This window comes from Polypterus senegalus, chromosome 1 (genome assembly GCF_016835505.1).
Source record: "Polypterus senegalus isolate Bchr_013 chromosome 1, ASM1683550v1, whole genome shotgun sequence".
Classification (NCBI taxonomy): Eukaryota; Metazoa; Chordata; class Cladistia; order Polypteriformes; family Polypteridae; genus Polypterus; species Polypterus senegalus.
The window spans coordinates 173,405,139-173,417,251 of NC_053154.1; the positions used below are offsets into that span (position 1 = coordinate 173,405,139).

Consider the following 12,113-nt stretch of genomic DNA (forward strand, 5'->3'; position numbering starts at 1 on the left):
TACTTTCAATAAATTCTTTTCAAAATTTACATAATATGGTAAAAAAAGGGATAAAAAAGGTTTATTGATATTAAAGATATCTTGTGCAGGTTCAGCTTTGGTTCAAATTTAAAACATACTCTTCTCAAATTCAAAACAATAGTTTTTTCCATCAAACATGAGATTTGTTTGAATGAAAAGAAAAGAGTAATTGATAACACAACTGAAAATGATATAGATGATTGAAAATAATGCAATTATTGTACCAAGATCTGCACGTTAAAGTTAACGATAAAAAAGAAAGACATGGAAGGGATTATACATAATGATGTAAAGTAAAATAAAATTAAAAACAACAGATTATTAAAAAGTACACAACTGATGTTGAATGTGTGAGAGGCTTTATGCCTACTGTTGCTTCCCACAATAGATCAACACTGATCCACTTAGTTATTGACGAAGCTCCACAAGGAATAATTAAAACTATGTACAGAAGAAGACAAGATGTTTTTCAAATTCTGCTCATCACTTCTCTTCCTATTAAACTCACAATGCAGTCAACCTTACCAGCATAAGATACCCTTTTCTTACCTGAACACACATACAGTATTTAATTACACTGCATACTGACAAGACCAGTGAGTAAACGAGGAGTTGTTTGTTTTTAGTATATTTTTTGTAGAGCTTCTCTAGAATTTTAATTTCACCTTGAGATGACATTAAAGTATATCTCTTTGTTCACCATATTAAATATATACAGTAAATGTGAAAAAAAAAAAAAAAAAAGTAATCTGTTAAAATCATGTTATCTGAACAGTTGGGGATTTTTGTTTAAGACTGAATAGAACATAAGATTGGTAAGATTGGTTTGAACAGAAGACAAATAAATGATGTGACTGGCGATTAAAAAAGTATTGCACCTGGGTAGTGTCTTAAACTGCTGAAACTCAGGAAAGCATCGATCTACATAAAGACACCTGCAGGTTTCCAGTACCAATACATTCTGTGTGTTCTTCCCCTTCTGCTGCTGAGCTCTGACCAAGGTTGCTTTTGAAAATTGTTGATCTAAGACATAAAAACATCACCATAAAAACACTAAATGTACAAGTTCCAGTTTCATACCTAATTTTTACCATGTAACTAGCTTCATTATAGTATTTCTACTTCAGATTTACTAAAAATACAAAGCAGTTTTTACTATGATATTCCTGGGTTAAAGTAGAAATTAAATTTTTACACCAGTATAACACACATACACACACACAGTGCTCTCTGTATAATTTTGCCTAAAAGTTTCTTTATTGCATAAAGGTAATCATGGTCCACACAGAGCAAACAAAGCATTTATGGGATGAATGGACTTGCATACTTTGCTCCACTTGAGAATCTAAATGCTCATGTGCACAAAGTTGTGACTGCACATCAACTATATGTGGCCAAAAAAAAGACTATTTCTATAAAGTCGTCATCATCAGAAACCTGCATCTTCAGTGTCTGCTGTAAATGTGGCATTTGATAACCTAAGGATCATCCAGCATACTGAGGATTCACCAATTAAAACAAAGCACTCATTAGATCCTACCCTGTCAGCTTTGACATGTGAAAGTGACAATTTTAAAATCAAGTCATATACAATGTTGCATTTGGAGAAATATTTCAGACAAATGAAATAAATAAATAGCAAAAACATATTCAGTGACACAATTATTTCTTATTTAATAATAAACTTGAAAATCTGTCATTCAGACTTAAAAGGAGATTGTAGAATAAATACCAGAAACACATAATCAACACAACACTATGCCACTCTGTAAACTGATTAACTGTACTGTAGGCATATACAGTGGAACCTCAAATTTTTTGAATGACTCTCACCTTAAACAAATCGGTGCCAGAACCACTTGCTCTGCAGGCTGAAACGTACAGCGGGAGATGCGAGTTATGCCGAAGTCTCTGCTCAGTGCGGACTCCTATTTGAATTTACAGTGCCTTTTCTCGATTTTCTTTGCGTTTTGTTGTTTTTTTACATAATTATTAATTAAGCCACCATGTGGCTGAAGAAGAATAGTAATAGCAGAAACGTGAAAAGCAAAGTTGTTAGAACCACGATAGATGTGAAAAAAGATATATCCAATCATGAAAATGACATTTGTGTCTTGGAATTACTATGTAGCTCTGTATGACGAAATCAATGATCTATACTACACTTCAAAAAAAGAGACAGTCGAGGGAGCAAATGTTGCACAAGGAGTGAAAGTTCTTACTAAACAAATATCAAAGATGATTGAAGAAGTGGAAAAACAGCTGGTGATGCTTTTTCACAAATTTTAGTCTTGGAAAAACTGAGGTGGATACTTGATGACATGTTAAAGAAAAGCCCTGGTATGAGTGCGGATACGATGTGTTCAAAGCTAGTGCAGGGTGGTTTAAGAAATGTAAGTGTAGAAGTGGCATACATAGCGTAGTTAGGCATGGGGAGGCTGTGAGCTCGAAACAAGAAGCTGCTGAGAAATGTGGAAGAATTTAGTGACAATTGTCACACGTGTGCATGGGAGGCAGCTAAAGGGCTTGAATAAGGACAGTTCCGAGACATACCGGGATGTGGCAGAGTGCATCAACTCTTTTTCTCCCTTGCCTGCAGACCATTCACGGGAGATTCCACCTGGTCCTCTTGACATCACTTCCAGGACCGAGCCAATGGAAGGAGACTTTGCCGGCTCCAGCCCCTATGATGTCACGTCTGGGCTTGCACCAATGGCAGAAGACCTACATGACCTCGACCACTCTGACTTCACTTCCTGTCTCCCCCTTTAGAAGCCTCCACCTTTTCCCTTTTCCCTCAGTTCTGTTTTGGACTTGGTTTTGTACATATCAGTGCTGTATTAATTGAAAGCAACTTTGCAGCCAGGAAACCAAATTATACGGGTGGCTACCCCAAACCTTTATATGACCGTGTCTCGACTTTGTAACACAATGCAAAGGCCGAGGCTTTTTCTTCCCCAACAAGTGCTCAACTGTGATGAAGCTGGCCAATTCTGGAATAAAATTCCAAGGAGGCCCTAAACCACTCGGAAGAAAAAAGCTTTGCCAAGACACAAGCCAATGAAGGACAGGTGGACTCTTTTGCTATGTGGAAATGCAACTGGGGACTTCAAGGTCAAGGCAGTGCTTGTGTACCACCTGAGGTAACCTGAGGGTGTTTAATAAAAATGACGTGAGGAAAAGTAAATTGTCTGTTATGTGGAGGGATAATAGTAAAGCTTAGGTAACCAGGACTTATTATTAGTGGATCCATGAAGTCTTTGCCCTAAGTGTGATAAAATATTTTCAAGAAAAAAAAAATGCCTATAAAATGCCTTATTGTGATGGACAATGCTCCTGCTCATCCTCCAGGCTTGAAGGACGAGTTGGTGGAGGACTTTGATTTAATCACAGTGAAGTTCCCCTAACATGACGTCTCTACAGGTATTTCAGCCCATGGACCAGCAGGTTACTGCTAAGTTTAAGATACTCTACACCAAAGCACTGTTTCAAAGGTATTTTGAAGAGAGTATGAAACAGAATTAAACACTCTGAGAATTCTGGAAAAATCACTTAAAAATCCTCCTTTACTTGAGTATCACTGTCAAAGCCTGGGGGCAAGTGACTTACAGGATCATGAACTCAGCCTGGAGGAAAGTATGGCCAGATTGTTCAGCAGACAGAGACATTGGGGGGCTTTGTGGCTGAGTCTGTTGCTGTTGTCGATGATATTGTGCCTCTGGACAAAAGCATGGGCTTGGAAGTTGACAATGTTGATATGGAAGAGTTACTGGGAGGACCACAAGAATAAGCTCACCATAGAGGAACTGGAACAACTTCATAAAGGAGGAGAAAAAAGACAGTGGTGAAAGAACTGTCTTCAGAGACAGAGTAAGTTCCTATTTCTTTGATTAACAAAATGTGTGTGAAATGGGGTAAGGTGGCAAGTTTTGTGGAAAGATATCACTCTGACAAAACTGTAGCAAACCACAACATAAACCTTTTCCGTGACAATGTCATGTCTCATTTCAGAAACATTTTAAATGCAGGAAAAAACAAATCTTATTGGACAGGGCATAAGTAAGACAGGGGCCCAGTGAGTCTCAAGCAGATTCAAGTAGTGCTAAGGGAGAGAAAAGCAAAAGAGGGAAAAAAAAAAAAAACACACAACTGGGGGATGGTTGCCAGATGTTTTTATGGAAAAGTTAAGTAAAGTTTTTGTCCATATTTTATCTTTTTGTTGTGTTTATTCTTTTTGAGTAAGATCTTACACATTTTCATTGTTTTTGTATATGATTTTATGCATGAAATACTGTTATAAAGGTTTAAATAAGCAATCTCCTGGAGTTAAGGTATGGATTAATCCATTTTACATTCATTCTTTTGGGAAAATGGTTTCTTCTGAATAGCCTTAAGGAACGAATTATGTTTGACAACTGACGTTCCACTGATGTATGTTTTGGCATCTTTGATAACTACACCATAATCCTGTGCTATTGACCGATTCTGAAAATGTTTGTGTCCCCCTGGTGTAGTTTCTTCTAAACAGATCCTATATTCAACTTGAGCTCAGTGTATACCTTGAGCAAACTTCACACACAGTCACACACTACTTCTGTGATATCAGAGTGCTTTAGAAGTTATCCCAGAAGCTCTTACCTTTTAATTACCATTAGGTTTTATTGCAATATTTGTTTGTTCACAAGAATTAAACGCTTTGAAATCACTTCAAATATTTTTTTCTGGCATCTCCTAACTCACAGTATGATAAAACCCCATATATGACACCATTTGACAAGTTTTCATGTCTAGTTAGGCAAAACATTGAGCTTTTTGGGGCTTCCTATATTTTTGGCCCATTACACTTGAACAACCCTTGTTTTGAGGCAATTTTTGGACGATATTCTGTACAGGAAATTACACCATTATCATAAAGAGTAAATCAATAAGTATCTTTAACAAAAATGATCAGAAAAGAAGGACAGGATCATATATTTACATGTCCTTACATTTACTCCATTTCACAAAACATCGAAAAAAAGGGGATCGATAATATACAGTGCATCTGGAAAGTATTCACAGCGCATCACTTTTTCCACATTTTGTTATGTTTTGTTATGTTATAGACTTATTCCACCACATTGCTGCAGTAATCCAGGCCAAAGGAGCCCCAACTAAATATTGCGTGCTGTACATGCTCATAGTTTTCATGCTCATACCTTTCAGTTGGCCAACATTTCTAAAAATCCTTTTTTTGCATTGGTCTTAATTGATATTCTAATTTTCCGAGATACTGAATTTGGGACTTTCATTAGTTGTCAGTTATAATCATGAAAATTAAAAGAAAAACACATTTGAAATACATCAGTCAGTTCACTTTTTGAATGAAATTACTGAAATAAATCAACTTTGTCATGATATTCTAATTTTATGACCAGCACCTGTATGTTTGGTATCATTCTTTTCAGAATTTATTGGACTTTAATGTGATGTTGTTATATATTCAGATTCTTATTCCGTTTTTACATTATAAACTAAAAAATATCAAGAACTCACGTCCCGCAAGACAAGACTTTGTGCCAAGTGATTTAACCACGCCCGGGGCCAGAAGTAAAAGACAAAGAGTAGATGACAAAGACGGCTGCTGTACAGGCTTTTAAATGTTCGAAGTGCTGCATGAGATGCAGATCACGCGGCACAGCAGCAAGCCAGCAGCTGACCGAGCAAAGAAAAAAAAAAAAAAAAACACTATTTGTTTACCATTGTATCACCGTTTAAGAGAGGGATTCGGAGGAGCGTCCGTGTCTCCTTGGGGTGCATTCAGCCCCCCTCTTCACAACACGAGCATGAGAGACGCAAAGTGGCTGGCGTGTAGCACAGGCCAGGGGGGTTGGCAAGCGAAGCAAGCAGGGGGTAAGCCCCCTAGTATTAAATAAAATGGCACCCTGTCCAAAAATTGTTCCTGCCTTGTGTCAGTTTTTTGCTTAAATAGTCGCCAGTTTCCCTGTGACCCTACCCTGAATTAGTGAGTTAAATAAATGAATGGAAAATTGCAAAGGTTTGTGGATTTGTTAAAATGCATTACATATTAAGATTAAGCTTTTACTTACATAGTTAAAGGGATTTGCTCTTAACACAAATCTTGTGTAAATACTCATATTTTCTCTTTAAATAAGATCAAAGTAAATAAAATAGGTAAAGGTTATTTTAAGGACAAAAAAATGTTAGATGTTTGGGCCAAGTTTTCATGTTTGAGTTGAAAAAAATAATCTTTAATGTTTTTAATTTTTCACCATTTCAATAAATGGGAAATTGCATTCATCACATCACCTACTGGTTTGTGTGAAGAAGTTTAAACTGTGAACTGGTGTGTTAAACTGTTCTTTACACATTATTGTTGAACTGATCAACTGATTTCTGTAGAAAGATAGCACTTATATTACACGAATATTTGGAAGAGCCGACTAGTTAGACACACTCAGACATTAATACAGATATAGAATTAACAGACTAAAGTATTTGCCAACATCACTGCATCCATCCATTACTTTTATATTAAACAGTAATAAATTAAAAAAAAAACTGGTTAAAATCAAAGAAATTTCTAGAAAAGTTTTAAAAAAGAATAAGCAGTCTGCTCCCTATTATGTTCATATTATTTGAGAAAAATCTTAATTATAACCCTTTGAAGACTGACCAGGGCCTATTAAATGTTTAGTATTTGGTTTACACCAAGACATTTTCTCAGTGTTCTTATAAGAAAATATTTGAATTTCAAATGACATAGTTATATAAAACTAGCAAAATACCCATGCTTCGCAGCTATGAAAAAGTTATGAAAAAGAAAAGGAAACATTTTAAAAATAACGTAACATGATTGTCAATGTAATTGTTTTGTCACGGTTATGACCGTTGCTGTCATCAAGGATTTTTTTTATTATTATTTCTTTCAATCAGGTTCGTATTTGGAGGATGTGTTGTGTTCAAGTTACATTCCGTGTTTGTCAACCGTTGTAAAGATAACAGGTTTCATTCATCGAAGTGTTCACTACCCAAATCGCTACTTGTGACTCTAAGATGTTTAACAGGCATTCCTGGTATTAAGTTGTGGAATTGCCTGCAAGTATTTAGCGGCAGCGTGTCTATGAACTTGTGGATTTGCCTGCGAGTATTTAGCGGCAGTGTCACAAAGTTGTTTCCATCTAGCTGCATCAGAAAATGTACCACGACGTCCGACATGCCTCTTTTTTTACTGTTGTCTCACGGCTTGGATTGCTGCTGTCATAATCGGTTTGAGTTTCATGGTTTGTTTCAATTACGTTAGTATTTGCAGGACTTGTGTTGAAGTGACATTCGGCATCTGTCAAGCGTTGTAAGCATATAACTGCCTTCATCAATAACTTTGCATCGTAATAAACGTACAATAAAACAGTGGCGAAGCCGTGGATTAAATAAAAAGTCTGAATACTGTGGCGAAGCAAAGAAGGGAATGAAGAGACCGGAGTGACGGACGGCCTTATATGGGCAGGCAGTCAATTACGTGGGAGGCGTGGTAATGGGGGACGCAACGCCACCCGACACGGCAACTGAACTGCAGGCTATGGACGTATACATGAACATAAATAGGATTCAATTATGACCGTTACGCGTAGAATTTCGAAATGTAACCTGCTTAACTAAGTAACCTGTAAGGAATGAGCCTGCCAAATTTCAGCCTTCTACCTACATGGAAAGTTGGAGAATTAGTGATGAGTCAGTCAGTGAGGGCTTTGCCTTTTATTAGTATAGATAGAGAGAGACAGCGCACGATTTTGTTTACTAAATGTGTCTAATTCTATTTTAGGTTTGCAGGAGGATAAAGACCATCTTAGTAGCACTAAACATAAACTAGGATGAATGCTGAAAGAGTCCATCACAGGGTCTTCTCAAGCACATACCCACACAGACTCATTTATAACTGGTTATTTAATAGCTCCAAGTATGTGATTAATACTCGCTCCATAACCTCTTTATCATTAATACACATTTGTCTGGTACGTATTCATTGTAATAAATTAGTATACCGGGTTCCTTCAGAATACATGATGCTCCACAAACTTTTGAACTGTATAACATCAGTTTTAAATGGAAAAAATGAATGGCTAAAATTCACCACAAACTCCTTTGTCATTCAAGGTCATACACTGTGCAACTGGTATCGGCCGGTAGCCTAATGAGGAAATGATGCTGACAAAAACCCTCACTTGGTTTCAAGAGAGTGATTGACACACCTTTGACAGAAGGGGGGATTATATCTACACTGGCAATGCTAAGGGCAAGATATCAGCTTTAAAAACAGAGTCTCGGAATTAAGTGTCTTCTTTTCGTATCACCACAAGCACCAGTAATACTACGGCAATTAAATCCATTGAATTTATACATAAGGGGAGTGGTTTCCTAATCAATATAGCTGACTGAATCATCTGTGTGTAAGACGGCTGTGAGATCTTAACCTGCTGTCAAGATGGAGAGCCAGATCCCATGCAGAATCTATAGGACTTGGTCAACCAAACTCCATGGAAACAATGTTGCTGTTCAGAGGATTGGGAGTACATTATAGATGCTGTCTTGGTAATCTGGCTACATTTGGGAGAATAGCATTGGTAACCTTGTCAAGATTTTTCATGGCTCCAGGGGAAAGCTACTACTTGGATACAGTTTGGCATCCTCTTAGTCAGATCATTGCATCCATTTCTATAGGACCCAAAACCAAGTAGAGAACTAGAGTGCATTTGCACCAGACTTAAAAGAGCTAAATGAGAATGTGGAGTATGAAGAGTGTGAATCTGAATTTAATATTCAAGATGAGGATAACAGAACAAACTGGTGCAGATACTGCAAAAGATGAGGAGGTGGTTATGACTTCAGTAGAACTTATTGTTCCCTTTTATAGTAGTGACAAGGGACTAGATGACTACAAAGGCTAACTATCTGCCAATTGCTCCAGAAGTTAAAGATCTGAAGGAAAATCATTATGAGCCTCCCCCATACAGTACTGTCCAGAATGTACCATGTGAGGATTCATTCTCCCATTGGTACAGGAGGTGAAAACAAACAGAGGCAACCACCCTCAGAGGGAAAGGCCCCCAAAAAGAAGGTAAGCACAACAACCACTGCAAGGGGTGCCCAGTGATGAGATACATCCTTTGCTGGAAGTGAAGAGAGACAGCAAGTCTAGGAAGTAGCAAGATGGATGACCAAAGGCATCAAAAGATGGTGCTATTTCTGAGCTTTATGAAGGATATCCTTTTGCTTCTCATTTTCTCTTACTCCAGTCTGAGATTGTGTTGACATACTAACAAACTGCAGGAGTTCAGGTGCCCATTTTACAACAAATATAAAAGCAATGAGCCAGGGAGGAAAAAATAATCTCGGAATGGCAACAAACAGGACCTTTGGCCTAATATGTGAACTCCATTTATGACTACATTACAGCCTTTTCTTCAGACTCTGGTTTATTATTTTTGTACTTTGAAAACCATGATTGAATTATTACCACTCTCACAATAACTTTTAGAGGTACAGCTGTACAGAACACAAACCTTTATCCTTTGTGCCTTGCTTATTTGCTGAACTGTAATATTTAAGATGAAAGAAGCCAGAATTATAACATTACTTCAAGGTTACCAAGAAATCTGTTTTACATATTCCAGCAATTAATTATTTTATACTGTTTAATTAGGTGAAGGTATATTGTTAAGAGCACCTGGTGTGGGTATTTGCAATATTCCCACAGGAGTTAGCAACTGCGAAGAATCTTCACAAGAAAGTAGTGTGGTAAGCAGGCACCTGTTTTGGTGACTGGAACAGGTGTAGCTCACATCTAAAGACAATGATTTGGCAAAGCAGACTTCTGTCTTGCAACTAGTATAGGTACCAACCCTGAACTGGATATGCTAGGGGCAAAACTTATTATTTTAACGATAACTATAGCCAGCTCATTATCTTAAGATAAAATGAAAGCCTCTATTCCTTTGCAGTGGCTATGGACAACACTATGTTTAAAAAGCAAATAATCTCACCACTCATTCAATTGACAGTGGACAGTTACTGTATTTAATCATACCATGATGTTCTCAAAACATGCAGAAATCAGGTATTTTATTTATTCTAGAATGTCATAAAATAATGATAAAACCCTTTATTTTTATTTTAAAAGCACAACACAGGGTGTTAACACTTTATTGAATTAAAACATGCAGGATCTTTACTCAGGCAAAATAACCACAAAACCATGCCATAATTCAAGTACTGCAAGCTAATTCAATTCAACAGCTCAATCCCCTTTAAATCACATTTCAGTGTCATGCTCAGCAGGATTTTCTGCAAATAGTTTCTATAACAATTTTTTACCAAAATACATGTACTTGGGATGCCTTGTGCACACAACAACATACCTGGCATGTGGATTATATGACATATGTAAATTGGGATGATTCTGATTACCATATATACTCGTGGATAAGTTCTGCGGATAAGTCGGAACTTGATTTTATAGTATAATTTCCGGTATTTTATAATGTTGGTTGTATAAGACAAATGCGTAAAACTCACGTTATGGTACACAGGATTTATAATATGCAAACACCCACCTGAGACAGTACCCATGGAGTACACTGCCTTTTTTTTCTATGCGGGTGTGGTAATGTGCTGTATCAGCGCATGCTCCTAACCTCTCTCTCTCTATTGTGTCTACGTGACCACAAGTTAAACACCCGAACTATTCCGAAACAATGTTTGCATTGATTTGTGTTTTTTGTATCTCACACCCGCATACACCTTTATCGTAAAAGCATCCCTTTCTACAATACAGTGTTCGATCAGAACAAAATATGAAGCTGGTTTAAAATTAAACGTCATTGAAGTAGTGAAAGAAATTGGTAACTATGATGCTGCAACAAAACTCAATGCATCAGAGAAACTGATGTGAGATTGGAGGAGGCAAGAAGATGTAAATCTATACTAATAAAAGGCAAAGCCCTCACTGACTGACTGACTCACTCACTGACTCATCACTAATTCTCCAACTTCCCGTGTAGGTAGAAGGCTGAAATTTGGCAGGCTCATTCCTTACAGCTTCCTTACAAAAGTTGGGCAGGTTTCATTTCGAAATTCTACGCATAATGGTCATAACTGGAAGGTATTTTTCTCCATTTACTGTAATGGATTTGAGCTTGAAAGCCGTGGGGGCGGAGTTTCGTGTGACATCATCACGCCGCCCACGTAATCACGTGAACTGACTGTCAACCCACTATGTAGAAAACCAGGAAGAGCTCCAAAATGCGCTGAAGAAAACATGCATTATATAAAATTGAGAAGGCAGCGAAACAATAAGAAGCGAGCGAGTGACATATACTACCATATTCATCAGTGCAGCTACTTCGGAAACAAAGCAAGGTATAAACCTAAACTTTAAATAAAGTTAATAGACAGGCTGCCGCTGGCGTTTTTCATGCCCACGGGTAATGCGGGATACAAGTTTAATGAGAGGATGTAGGATATAAATGAGAGTTTTGATCACTTTGTAAATAAGTTAAAATTGCAGGTGAAGGGGTGTGCTTATGCAAATTCCGAGAGACTGTGTTTGTGGGGGATTGACAGTTAAGGCGGGTGGAGGAGTCACATCATCATATCCCCTCCCATTTACCTCATTTCGCTCTGAGCTGAGCTCCTTGGCTAACGCCGTGTTCCGAAGCAACTTCGTCACACTGCCACCTAAAGTCAAAACTTAAATATATAAAGTCAGCGTCGGAATATATTGTCACGCTTGGGTCACAGATTTGCACAGAGACACAGGAGGTCATAGAAACAAGAAGGATTTTTATTCAAACACTGCAAACACATGAGCTTAAACATGCTCCATGACAAGTCAGAGATGACAGTTCCGCTAGGAGCAGAGAGAGAGAGCGATAAAAGCAAGCAAACAATCAATTTTCAACTGACAGGCGCTGCACAAGGCTTTTAAGTTAGCGGAGTATCGTGCGAGGTTTGCATTACGTTATAGCGCAAGTGAGAAAGTAAGGAGCAATGTGAGGGTAGTCTGTGTTTCAGGGGTTGTGGTTTTCCCAGAGGCG

The 12,113-nt window shown here is 37.7% G+C and overlaps 1 protein-coding gene and 1 pseudogene across 1 annotated transcript in view; one reads left to right on the plus strand and one right to left on the minus strand.

The window, feature by feature from the left end:
* The window catches only part of anp32e (acidic (leucine-rich) nuclear phosphoprotein 32 family, member E), a 64,014-nt gene that overhangs the window by 24,187 nt on the left and 27,714 nt on the right, over positions 1–12,113 (minus strand). The gene's annotated exons all lie outside the window — the stretch shown is intronic.
* On the plus strand, positions 8,272–9,338 carry LOC120517340 (annotated as a pseudogene).